Here is a 14,546-nt window from a genome sequence, read left to right as displayed (position 1 = left end):
AATGTCCTTCTGATTGTTTTCAACCGGATCTGGCAGAAGAATGTTTTTCCTGATGCTTGGCGCCAGGCTATTATTTTACCTTTCTCTAAGCCAGGGAAAGATCCCAAGATTCCTTCAAACTACCGTCCAATTGCTTTGACGAGCTGTCTCTGTAAGACATTAGAAAGGATGGTTAATGCTCGTCTTGTTTGGTTCCTTGAATCAAACAACCTCCTCTCGCCCACCCAGTGTGGGTTCCGTCGACAGCACTCCACCACAGACCACCTAATTCGTCTTGAAACATCTATCAGAGAAGCCTTTCTCAACCGCCAACATCTTGTATCAATATTCTTTGACATAGAGAAGGCTTACGACACAACATGGAGGTATGGCGTTTTGCGAGACCTCCATACATATGGGTTACGTGGCCATCTACCCATGTTTATTTAAAAAAATTTTAATGGACAGGAGATTCCAGGTTCGTGTGGGTTCGACACTTTCCCGTTCTTTTGTACAGAAACTTGGAGTCCCTCAAGGCTGTGTATTGAGTGTTACACTCTTCAGTATAAAGATAAATGCCATCACTGAACAACTCCCTCTCACTGTTGCGAATGGGCTGTATGTCGATGACTTTCACATCTCATGTCAGTCGTCAAACATGAGATATATTGAGCGGCAACTACAAACCGCCCTCAATTGTGTACGGAAGTGGACTATGGCGAACGGCTTTAATTTCTCTCTCTCCAAAACTGTATGCATGCACTTTTGCCGTCGACGGGATATTCACCCTGATCCTGAACTTCATATCGGTGGAGTTTTGCTGCCAGTTGTCCCTGAGACCAAGTTCTTGGGGCTTATCTTTGATCGTAAACTGACCTTTATACCACACTTAAAGCAGCTTCGGGTCAAATGCACAAGAGCACTGAACATCCTCCGTGTTCTCTCTTCTACCAGTTGGGGCAGATCGCTGTTCAATGTTAAAGGTATATCGTGCTCTTATTAGATCGAAACTCGATTATGGATCAATGGTCTATGGCTCTGCCAGACCCTCGGCCTTAAAGATGCTGGACCCCGTTCATCACCAAGGACTTCGACTCTGCACTGGGGCTTTCCGTACCTCTCCAGTTCAAAGTATATACATTGAATCTCATGAACCTTCTCTACACCTTCGCCGTTTGCAACTATCTTTACAATATACTTCGAAACTTCATTCCTTACCAAAGCATCCCACCTGGAAATGTGTTTTCCTTCCTCGGTGGGCAGTACTTTTTTCAGAACAGACGATCTGTCATTGCTCCGTTTGGCCTTCGCATCCGGAAGCAATTGGATGAATTGGGTCTGTCCTTGGATAACATTGCATGTTCCACAGGTCGGCCCATCCCACCATGGCTTATTACAGCCCCCAAATGTGACCTTTCTTTCAGTCACCTAAAAAAGGCAGATACTCCAGATTGGAAGTACCGTCTTTTATTCAATGAATATCTTTCAAACAATCATTCAGTTCCTATTTATACAGATGGTTCCAAATCAGGTAATTCAGTGGGCTCTGCTATGGTTTGCTATGGGTCAGTAGTTGCACGCAGAATCCCTTCTACAGCTTCTGTGTTCATTGCTGAACTGTATGCCATATCTCTTGCCCTGGATCATATTGCAGCTGAGCAGTACTCCAACTGCATTATTTATACTGATTCGCTTAGTTCTATACTTGCCTTGGAATCGCTACACGTTGGCTCACATCCTATTCTCGCTGATATTCGTAACCGACTGGCCCGTTTCTCATTAGCAGCTACTTCAATCCAGTTTTTCTGGATACCAGGCCATGTTGGTATTCGCGGGAACGAGCTTGCAGACATGGCAGCTAAATATGTCTGCTTCAGCACCATCACCCTATGCCTATTCCGTACATGGACTATGGTGTTATCTTCAAGGGTCGGCTCCGTGCCAGCTGGCAGTCCACTTGGAGTGAGCAACGTGACAACAAACTTTTCAAATCAAACCCAAAATTGGACTTTGGCCATCTAGCTTCCGTAAAGTTCGGAAGGAGGAAGTTGTTCTCACTAGGCTACGCATTGGTCACAGTTTTTAACTCATCATTTTCTTTTATCTGGAACTGATGCACCAATGTGTAATTTGTGTAACACTCAAATCACTATCAGCCACGTTTTACTTTCTTGCCATCGTTACAATTCTCAACGACGGCAATATTTTAAACATATTTTTTCCCAGGGTCAATCTGTAACATTGGACAGAGTTATTGGTGATGGTGACTCTGTCCACCTTGATAATGTTTTTAATTTTTAATGGCCATTAACCTTTTAATCTCATTTAAGTGTTGCATGTTTATTCATTACACCTTTTTAATTGTGGTTCCTTTTTTACAGTTTTAATCTCTGTCATTCAATTTGACATTGGACAATGGCCAGAACATTAAATAACTCGACACCAGGACTGGAAAGGCCAACTTCAGGTGACTAACGCTCCTGTTTGAACTATCCGTTAGTCATCCTGGCGAGTTGTTATTATACTTTTACTGCATATCCTTTCACACTTTTACTAATTAACTTTTTAGTACTGGCCATATTGACTCATAACCCGGAACCAGGACTGGAAAGACCAACTTCAGGTGACTGACGGTGGTTTTTATACTTACCTGTTAGTCTTCCTGGCGGGTTACGATCATTACCATTCTGCTACAGGTAGTTCTTTACAACTTTGTTGACTGGATGTCAACATTGGTTTTTACGCCATTTTCTGTCTTAATTGCCGTTTTGCTTTTATCTTCAATTACTTCTACAAATTTTACTCCATTTACTTGACTTTATCCTTTTACTGGACATTTGGCTACTCATTATTACGATTTTGCGGAGTGTCTTTTAAAACTTTTACCTTCTTTTACATTTTGATAATAGCTGCTATGACACATAACCCAGAACCAGGACTGGAAAGGCCAACTTCAGGTGACTGACGGTTGTTCTTGAACTTACCTGTTAGTCTTCCTGGCGGGTTATGATCATTACCTTTTTGCTAGAATAAATACCTTACAACTTCTTATACTCTGCCTTCTATCTTAACATTGTAGACTAGGTGTCAACATTGGTTTTATACTTTTTTGTTTTACCTTCAGTTCCATTTATGTCTATTACTACATTTATTTATTTATTTATTTATTTATTTATTTATTTATTTTACATTTTTACCGAATGTCTGGCGCAGATAGCCTCGCTGCTTTGTGCCATAAAACACTAAATCAATCAATCAATCAATCAATCAATCAATTTACATCTTAATGAGACAGAATGTAGTCATCCAAAAAAGAAATTTAAATTCAAGGATAATTCACATATTGCCTTCACCTCGTGAAACCTCAGTAACTATCCAGTGTGTTTGTAAGTTAATATCGTACTATAGTCATCTTTTCTTTAAAAACACAAACTTTTCTTTCGTTGTTTATTTGTTTGTTAAGAATAAAGCACAACGCTACACAATGGGCTGTCTCTGCTCTGCCCACCACGCGGATCGGAATGGCCAGGTGGACAAGGCACTCCACTTGTAATCTGAGGATCGCGGGTTCGAATCCCCGTCACACGAAATATGTTCGCCCTTTCAGCCGTAGGGCATTATAATGTGACGATCAGTCCCACTATTCGTTGGTAGCCCAAGAGTTGGCGGTGGGTGGTGATGACTAGCCTTTCCTCTAGTCTTACACTGCTAAATTAGGGACGGCTAGCACAGATAGCCCTGGTGTAGCTTTACGCGAAATTCAAATCAAACCAAACCTGCCCACCACGGGTATCGAAACTCAGTTCTAAACGGGGATATGAGTCCACTGAGAGACCACAAACACAGAAACAGACTGACCATATACAGTCAGTTGAAAGAGATTAAAGCCACCATAAATCAGACACTGATAATTTTTGTTCCTGTCGAAATTATTGTGCAACGAAAATTGGACTTTCCCTTTCACCAATAGATAGTGGGTTGATTCTGTTATTATAACGTCCCTACCGCTAAAAGGGCGAGAATTTTGCCCTAACTTCCAGACTGTTCTTCTTTACATGTTAACACGGACAAAGACCTAAAGCGATTTTTCAAAGAAATGGATTATTGTATTGTTACGAAACCCCCTGTGGACTCCTTTAATAATTTCAAGACTTACATAAATCAGTTTTCTGAACACATCGTCAAAGAACGTAGTTATGCATAGTTATAAATATTTATGCATTTATAAACATTCATACAGTTGTTAAAACACACTATCTGATAAGTCGACAAGCGATTTTTTTTTATCGATGAAGTTCACATCTCTTTAAGTTCGTTCACATTTCACGTAAACAGGCAAGAATTTACATAACTTTGATCACTACAACAGAATATCGAGGTAGAAAAGAGAGAGACGTCTTTAGTTTAATTTTAAAATGTTTGTATCTATGTCCATGTTTTTCCGAGAACTAAAATGTTAATCATCAATGCATTAATACAAAATCGGAAAATTTTCGTTTTTATTATTCTGTTCTTAAATATTTAAAATTAAGTAAAGTTTTATCACTAGATGGCGATAAAGAAATTTGCATTCCAGTCCCAAACAAACACATCAAAAAATTAAAAAGAAATAAAATATATTATCTAGACAAATGAAAAAGCAAACCACAATAGAAAGTAAGATGAAGGAAATTTGTAAGACGGGTCATTATTTTTATCAAAGTATTAATTTTGCAGCCAGGCCTAAACTAATTATTCTATATACGTCACTTATCATTCAAACGGCTTACTGCAGACGATTTCGACGAATTCTGAAATAAATGAAATTATATGCTGCATAGTATAACTTAGATAGATGGTTTTGTTGATATTTTTGGACGATTCTTTGTATTTCTCTAACGTGGCAAAACGTAAAAAATCAATTAAAATTAATCAGAATATAAAATCGCTAACGAACTAAATCAATTAAAAACATTACGTTAAAGAGACATCTTTAAATCGTTCTTTATTTGGTGCTTAATAAAGTGAAATTGACATTTGAACATTCCGGTGACATTTTTAAAAGATGAAGCAGTTAGAAACCGTTAAAACCAGATTTAATGAAAATGAGAACATAAAAAAAAATCGTGCACTCTTTCACCGATAGGCAATGTTTACTGAAACCCTACATTACAGTTTGTGTTTATTGTTCTATGCTCTACTTTACAAGACTTAGACCCTCGGTTTGGTTTGTTTTAAATTTCGCGCAAAGATACACGCAGTCCCTAATTTAGCAGTGTAAAAGTAGAGGGAAGACAGCTAGTCATCACCACCCACCGCCAACTCTTGCGCTACCAACGAATAGTGGGATTGACCCTCACATAATGACGCCTCCATGACTGAAAGGGCGAGCATGTTTGGTGTGACGGAGAATCAAACTCGCAACCCTCAGATTACGAGTCGAGCGCCGTAACCACCCGGCCATGCCGAACCGACTTAGACCCTATTTGTCTAAACTGTTTCGTGTTATTAGAAATCCATTGAATCACCTTAACTACTTTGTTGTACAAAAAACAACAACAACATGTGGCCATTATTTTCCAAATATAATGACGAGTGTACGGAAAAACGAGTGTTTACAAACTAGCATGTAGTTCTTTACCACCAGGGGGCGTGTCTAATGTACAAAAACATGAAACCATCATTTTTCAAATATAATGACAAGTATACGTGAAAACGAGTGTTTACATGCTAGCATGTTATTCTTCACCACCACAGGGCGTGGTTAAACTGTAACATCACTTAAAATGTTCTTGCGTGAAAGTTTTATAATTCACCCAAGAAGAGGTCGTCCTCTTTAACGGCTCCAAAGTCTGTATACACGTCTCTGGAAAAAATTTTTACAAAGTCTCGTGTCGTTCTAAAGCAGTCTTCGACTTTTTACAGGGTTAAAGACAAGTTTGTTTCTTTCTTCCCGAGCTACGTACATGATCGCTTCCTAAGCTGTCTTCCCACATGATTTCCAACGCTCCTTTCGAAGCTAAATATCTTCTTGGTATTTCCTTCTTCTTTTTTTCCACCACATCTCTCGACTGTTTACTTTTTCCACCACATCTCTCGACTGTTTACCTTTTTCTACTACATCTCTCGACTGTTTACTTTTTCCACTACATCTCTCGACTGTTTACTTTTTTCCACCACATCTCTCGACTATTTACTTTTTCCACCACATCGCTCGACTGTTTACCTTTTTCCACCACATCGCTCGACTATTTACTTTTTCCACCACATCGCTCGACTGTTTACCTTTTTCCACCACATCTCTCGACTGTTTACTGTTTACTTTAACACACACGCAGTTACGTTTTCTTCTTACATTTCTGAGAGTTTGAATATTCAATAAGATCAAACCTTATTCTCCTAAAAGAGAGTTAAAGTGAAATCTTTGTTTCTGAGCGGTCTGCCCTCAGCCGGAACTTCTATCAGCACAAAACCAGTTTTACGTTTTACTTGAAGTGAAATAACCCAAATGGAGCATAGTAAAACAAAAGAACCAATCAGAGTTTGGCTACACTTTCTTTGTGTGCCGCTTTAACTTTCTTATGCAGGTGAGTCAGAAGGAAAAAGAGAGATAGTACAGATAGGTTGCTAGAGAGATAAAGAGACAAGTGTAGAGAGATAATGTGAAAGAAATTAACGGAAAGAGAGATAGGGAAAAAGGCACAAAAGAAAGAATAAAGAAAAGGGTACATTTCTAGAAATAGAGAGATGGATAAAGATATAAAAAGAGAGAGAAATAATTTGTAAATTTAGAGTGTAAAGTGAATTGCTTCACATATTTCAAAGAGAAAACTAATCTATTTAAATAAAGTAGTCGACGCGAAATGATTAGATTTAAAAAATATGTGTTTTGTAGTTAAGACAAATCTGCACAACGGACTATCTGTGTTTTGCCCATCACGAATATTGAAGCCCGATTTCTATAAAACCATTGATCCTCTCCGCAGCGGCACAATGGCACGTCTGCGGACTTACAACGCTAGAAACAGGATTTCAAAACACGTGTTAGGCAGAGCACAAACAGTCCATTGTGTAGTTTTGTTGATAAATATAAACAAACCACTGAACCACTAGAAAACGTTTAAAAACATATGTTATCAATATCACTCCCTCCTGTTTTGAAACGTATGTTACATCTCTCTCCTATTTTAAAACGAATGTTACAGCTTCATCCTATTTTAAAACGTATGTTATCATTATTTCCTGTTTAACAAATGCGATTCTAATACATTTGCGCCCGGTATATCCAGGTGGTAAGGGCACTCGAGTCGTAATCTGAAAGGGGCAGAGGAAAGAGATGTAACTATCGCCATGACATCCTCTCGCCCCACCTGGTGACAATAAATAGCGAAACTTATTCAATCACCTAAGACTATTAGAAATTCTTATAATTTAAGCTAACGAGTACATTTCTGCAGGAAATTTAATGAATAAACAATCTATAACGTGAAAACAATAACCGACATTTTGTGTGAAATGTAAATCTTAGACAAACTTATTAATTCATTGTTTTTATTAAAGAAGATAACACATAACTTCTGAAAACAATAGTTTATTAGGTTGAGACCAAAATCTTTATATTTCAGCTGGTTTCATGTATTCCTGGCCCGGCCTGGCCAAGCGTGTGACTCGTAATCCGAGGGTCTCGGGTTCGTATCCCCATAGCGCCAAACATGCTCGCCCTTTCAGCCGTGGAGGCGTTATAATGTGACGGTCAATCCCACTATTCGTTGGTAAAAGAGTAGCCCAAGAGTTGGCGGTGGGTGGTGATGACTAACTGCCTTCCCTTTAGTCTTACACTGCTAAATTAGGGACGGCTAGCGCAGATAGCCCTTGAGTAGCTTTGTGCGAAATTTCAAAAAACAAACAAACACGTATTTCTGTTTGCTGTCGCTTCAGTCTTCAGGCCGTGCAATACGATATATTATAGAGTGTAGCTCCTGCGAGTTAGTTCTTTGAAGTAAGAACTCGTGGATTCGATTATAAATTCTTAGGATTTGTAATATTTTCAAAAAAGTTAACGCGATCCTAATATAGCTACACAATAACATGTAGAATGACAACACTAATGTTGTATTATAATAGCAACGAACTTAGACTTTCTGAGGGAAATCTGCTCATTGGTTCTCTAACTTAATTAACAACAAGATAATGTTCGTCAAGAAACTGCCCAGCTATCTGCTATGTCAACTGAGGGGAATCGAACCCCTGATTTTAGAGTTGTAAATCTGTAAATGTACCCAGCAATAAACTACATTTCTTTAGTTCGGTTTGCATGCTAAGCCAAATGTACTGGTCATACTCAAGCGAGCTATCGTTCCCACTGAGTTAAAATAATTTAATAAACTGAAAAACGGAAATGTTCCTGAACCAGATGAAACTGAAAAAGACCAGGATATGACAAACAAACACTAGGAAGCAGCTAAACCTGATTTATTGCGCATCTTTATTAATCTGTTCACTTTGTTTTTCAGAGCAAAGCAACACTGAACTATCTGCTGTGTCTAACGCGGGATATCGAGCCTCAGAAGAGAGCAATGTTGTTGTAAGCTCATAAACTCATTACTGCCACACTATGAATTCAATAAAAACACTCCATTTTTGTTTTTCTGTAAGCTGTAGTTGAACTGATATAGTACAATATATATATATATATTGTATATATATACAACGAAAGATACAGAAAAATTAGATTTATTGTTTTTTGTTGTGTTTTTTACAAATGTTTCTTTTAGTAAGGCTGAAAGTTGGATACAAATATCGAAGGGCTTTTCCTTTTATTATACCTAGGGTTAACACATTTCATTAACACTGTTTGCACAATTAATTCATTCCTTTCTGATGAAAATGTGTAATTTCAGTGCAGAAAAAAAAGTATCCTTTGATGAACCTGGAAACTGTTTAAATAAACTACTAAGGTGACATGTTCAACACCTGCATGTTCGGTTTACAAAAAAATTCACGAATACTCGACAGCGCACTACTGACTCTGACATTTCTGTTTGAGCCGTCTCTGAAGAACCATATTTATACATCCACATTATCAAATGTTATTCGTGGTATGATACCTACGTTAGACGTCTCTAATTTTAAAATAATAGGTTGAAGACAAGGCAGATACTCAACACCACCTACCGCCAACTCTTGTGCTATTCTAATCCCACAATGGGATTCACTGTCACTCTCATAACGCAACCAGTTGTGGCAACAGGGAAAGAGCTATAAACCTTTTCTACGTTTATAGATCAGCACCCAAACCACTAGGCCACGCCCGGCCGATCATCAAACAACAGAGAACCAAGGGACACATTGAAAGCTGCAAATCTTTAAAACTACATCCCCTGTCAGTGAGAGCAACGCCCTCTTCCGCAAAGTAAAAGAGTCCTATTAGCTTTCCTATAAAATATTATTTACTGTAAACTGCTCTCTTTATTTGAAACAAGAAAAAAATCACAACACATAAGAAATGTTTCTGTAACTAAAACGCTCGAGATAACAGAACTTATCAGGACCTCCTTATTTGCTTTTTATTATCTCAAGTGCGCTGTTTCTTAAAATTGCTAATAGGTAGCGCTAACCTGTCGAGGGTACATATGGTACTACGTTGCGAGCGAGTTTCAGAATCAACAGATTCACCAACGAACGAATTTCTCTGGACTGGATCATCGAGGTAGGGTGATTTTTACTCTTTCATTGTGAGGTTTTAGTTTTGGTTTTGGTGTTTCTTAGGTATTGTTTTAATAGATTGTAACTAATAATCTTTAATTCAAGTGAACAAGTGTAACTGAACATTTATAAATTCGAAGCTTTAATCGATTCCATTTGTTTCTTTCATTTTCTTATATTTTTGGTTAATTTGATATTACTGTGTTTAGTACAGAAAACTAGTTAGCATGGAATCTGTGACGCCCTCGTGAAGATGTATTGTTTGATTGTTTTGAATTTCACGCAAAGCCACACAAGGACTATTTGCGCTAGACGTTCCTAATTTAGCAATGTAAGTCAGCTAGTCATCGCCACCCACCGCCAACTCTTGAGCTACTCTTTAACCAACGAATAATGGGATTGCTCGTAACATATAACGTCCCTACAGCTGAAAGGGCTGCCATGTTCGGTGTGATGGGGATTCGAACCCGCGACCTTTAGATTGCGAATTGAGCGCCCCTAACAACCTGACCCTACCGGGCCTCAATGGTAAGACCATATACAGGGATTTGAACCCGCGACTTGAGATTACGAGTCGAGCGCCACCTGGCTATGCCGGGCCTGCGAAGATGTAAACCTTAACTATAAGTCAGTGTACCTGTTTTAGGCTGTTTTGCAAAGCTCTTCGTTTAATGTTCGTGTTGAGCTGTAATTTGACAACACTGAAATCTGTTACGGTTTTCACTACAAAATATGATCAGCCATAAAACTAGTCAGAAAGCCTGAAGATGATAAGTGTATTTAACCAATGAAAGAATATATGCGTGTGTGTGTGTGTTTTCTTATAGCAAAGCCACATCGGGCTATCTACTAAGCCCACCGAGGGGAATCGCACCCCTGAGTTTAGCGTTATAAATCTGTAGACTTACCGCTGTACTAGCGGGGGACAAGAATAAAACCAAATGCGGTTCGAACCCCTGATTCTACGTTACGAATACCTGGTGTATTTTAAACATTTTATATCACCAACAAATCTTGTCCGTAACCAAATAATATTATCCAGTCTCTATACAACCAAACACGGTTCGAACTCCTGATGTTACGTTATAAATGCCTAGCTGTTTATCTTTTCAAAAGGTTTCCTTAGATAAACAAATTTCGTCCGTGAACAAATGCTGTTGTATAATCTATTTTTTTACGTTTTAAATATATGTACAGAGGGATATTGACGCTCTAGTCATGTTATGCCTGATGTCACGGTTTACATCTACCTAACTCTGCAAACTTTCTGCGATCATTCCAATGAACTGCAAGTAACCGTTGTCTTGGTTTGGCACATTTTTCTGAAAACTATGGCAATAATAACCAGGGGCAGGTCCAGAGAGATTTGAAATGTCGCTAACAAATAAACATAGATCATAGAGAGATCTTTTTCTTCTTTCATTAGATTACTAATGGGTGTAACGGCCTCCACTGACTTGGGTGTTACTAACTGCTGATTTGCAAAAGGATTTAGGCCATCTAGTGAGTTAGTCAAATAAATGGTAGATGGATTTTAATTGTAACAAATCTAAGATAATACACGTATGTTGGCATAATTTGAATTATAAGTTTAATTTGGATGGGAATAACCTTAACAGTGTTATGAAGGAAAAGAATCTTGGTGTAATGGTTGGTCATTCTCCAAAGCCATCCAAGCAATATGTTGTTAGTAGTGGTAGGCCAAATAGGATTTTAGGTTGTATCTACAGAAATATTTAATACATGTCTAAAAAGGTTATAATTACATTGTACAAGTAACTGGTTAGGCTATTTTTGGAGTATTGTGTTCAGTCCGGGGCTCCTTACCTTAGGAAAAGACATGGAATTGTTGGAAAGGGTTCAGAGAATGGTTACTAGAATGATATCTGAGAAGGAGGGAGTGTAATGTGATAAGAGGTTGAAATCTTTCTTCCCTTTCCCCGTAAAAAGAAGCGTTTTAAGGGATCTAACTGAGATATTTATGATTGTAAAGGGAATTGATAGTGTTTATAAGTTATCTTCTTTCATACTTAACAGTGAGAACAGTAGGAGTACATGATACAAATATAAATGTTGACAAATATGGCTAATTTTTAGCTAAGACAGCTTAATTTTTCTAACAGGGTGGTTTGCCTTTGTGATGGGTTACCTTCATATGTTGTAGAGGTAATTTTAATTGAGTTTAAGAGAAAGCTGGATAAGTAAATGAATAATAAGATTTGACTTTAAGTGTGTTTTTAATTATTTTAGTATGGTTTAAAAGATAGAACAGTCAAAACGAATTAGTAGATCCCATGTTGTCCATAAACTTTATGTTGTGTTTAAAAAGACAAAAAATAAATTCACTCTCTCTGTTGCAGAGACCACAATGGGTCATTGTCTTTGTTACAATGGGTTTGTGGCTTTATTATAGGAACCATAAAAGATCCATGTTTATGTTATTAATTTTGTAGCAATAAAAGGATGTGTGTGTAACCGCCATAACTCCAAGATGAAAGAATCTAGAAACCTTAAATTTTGCATTCATTTTGAGTGAATCATGAAGGTTTACACTTGGGCATTATTACTTATCTACCTGCATGCACGAAGAAACAAATAGAAAATAAATGTTCAAGTGTAGGCGTGCATGCGCATCTTTTAATGAGACAGGATAGCGAAAGAACACATAGAAAGGGGTGGTTCTTTATATTTCAAAGAGTATTAAAATCGACAGACAGACACGCTCGTGCATGTCTATGTAGGTGTAACCGCCATAGCTAAAAGAGGAAAGAACCTGGAAACCAGACATTTTGCACTCGTTCTAAATGGACCTCGGTGATATGCACGTGAGTGTTATTATTTATCCACGAACGTGCGAGCGTGCTCATCTTTTTAATGAAGCAAGCTAGCGGAAAACCACATAGACTCTTAACAACAATATTAAATTACACTTTTATTTCTAAGCAACATGATATAAAAGCCATTGTTACAGCGCATTCTTACCTTAATGCACTGGCTTTCCTATATTATAAGTTGTTAAATAAAGAACCATTTCTTTTCTCTGTGTTTTTTCACTAGATCGCTTCTTTAAAAAGATTTAAATCTATAATTTTTCTCATAAGAAAACACTCCTTTAATTATAATATTATTATAGAACTTGTCTATAATTAAAGAAGTGTTTTCTTATATTAGAAATTATAGATTTAAATCATAGATATATACGTGCGCGCATGCGTATCTTTTAAAAGAAGCGATATTGTCTAACCTGCAGCTCTTGCATGTTAAATAATTGTAATAGATTATGATAAAATGTGATAAAAAAATTTAATATCAGATGTAAATATGAAATATTTAACACAGTGAGAGTTCTTTACAATAAATAATTCTTAACTTACTGTACTTTCTTTATGGCTTTTTAATATTCCTCTAAAATGAAAACATTTAAACTGTTTGACTGTTCTTCAATGCTACAATAGATTCAGAATACATACATTGACATAGTTATTTGGAATATTGGCCCGGCAAGGTCAGGTGGTTGAGGCGTGCGACTCGTAATCTGAAGGTCGCGGGTTTGCATCCCCGTCGCGCCAAACATGCTCGCCCTTTCAGCCGTGGGGGCGTTATAATGTGACGGTCAATCTCACTATTCGTTGGTAAAAGAGTAGCCCAAGAGTTGGCGGTGGGTGGTGATGACTAGCTGCCTTTCCTCTAGTCTTACACTTCAAAATTAGGGACGGCTAGCGCAGATAACCTTCGGGTAGCTTTGCGCGAAATTTACAAACAAACAAACGAGACTAAGAGATAATCAGTATTAGTCACTGTGCAACTGAGAACGCTGAAACGTGTTGTAACGACACAGAAGGTCAGCACGTGATTAACAGCGGCAACGCCATCTACATAGAGATCAGCCCAAATATTTAATGAATTCATTCACTTATCGTTTCACAAACTAAGCCGGTTAGATTCTCTAATACACTGGTTTTAATGGATGAAAGGACATATTTTAATAATGTTGTCTTTGTGATACGTCATCCATACTTTGATAATGGAAAGTTCTGGTCGCATTCAAGTCCTAAGAATCATACTACTAGAATTAAGGTTTATTCCCCAACCGACCACTAATGGTGTTCATTGAGTTTATCTATCACCCTTAGTGACGTTGGTTTTTATGACTGATTCTACAGTAAGCCTCGTTGCTATCCTCAGAAGTAAGATAACTAGTATATATATCTGATCAGCGCATTTCAATATATATTTTAAAAACGTGTTATAGGAACTTTTAAAATAATCCGTTTAGTTTAAAAAGCTAGGCAGAGCCAGAAAAAAAAATGTCGTACAAAGCTGCAAGAGCGCTATCTGCGTCAGTTGTTCTTAATTTAGAAATGAAATTGTAGAGAGAAAGCAGGTAAACCCTACCCATTAATAATTTTTGGAGTGTTCTTTTACCAACGAAAAGCAGGATTGATTGTCACATTATAAGACTCCCATGGCTTTGAGGGCGAACATCTGTGATGACAGGATTCGAACCCGTGACCTCCAAGATGCGAGTGCAGCGCCCGACGTCCACCAAAAGCGATATGTCTGTGAACTCTCACCGTTAGAAACCGGGTTTCGATACCTCTGGTAGGCAGAGCACAGATAGCACATTGTGTAGCTTTGTACTTGTTTCTAAATGAACAAACAAACCACCAAGAGAAACAAAGACGTGACTGCTTCGGACTTAGCCTGGCATGGCCAGGTGGTTAAGGCACTCGACTCGTAATCCGAGGGTCGCGGGTTCAAATTCCCGTTACACCAAACATGCTTGCCCTTTCAGCCGTGGGGGCGTTCTAATGTGACGGTCAGTCCTACTACTCGTTGGTAAAATATTAGCCCAAGAGTTGGCGGTGGGTAGTAATGACTAG

The 14,546-nt window shown here is 38.0% G+C and overlaps 1 protein-coding gene across 1 annotated transcript in view; it reads left to right on the top strand.

The window, feature by feature from the left end:
* The first annotated feature begins 9,636 nt into the window (after positions 1-9,636).
* LOC143253598 (neuropeptide F receptor-like) overlaps positions 9,637-14,546 on the top strand; it is a 32,030-nt gene continuing 27,120 nt past the window's right edge. Inside the window, exon 1 of the mRNA XM_076507714.1 lies at positions 9,637-9,667. The gene's annotated coding sequence lies outside the window, so the exon portion shown is untranslated. The remainder of the gene's footprint in view (positions 9,668-14,546) is intronic.

This window comes from Tachypleus tridentatus, chromosome 6 (assembly GCF_004210375.1).
Source record: "Tachypleus tridentatus isolate NWPU-2018 chromosome 6, ASM421037v1, whole genome shotgun sequence".
In the NCBI taxonomy this organism is placed as follows: Eukaryota; Metazoa; Arthropoda; class Merostomata; order Xiphosura; family Limulidae; genus Tachypleus; species Tachypleus tridentatus.
The sequence above is the reverse complement of the archived record's forward strand: the minus strand, read 5'-3'. Positions and strand labels throughout refer to the sequence as shown.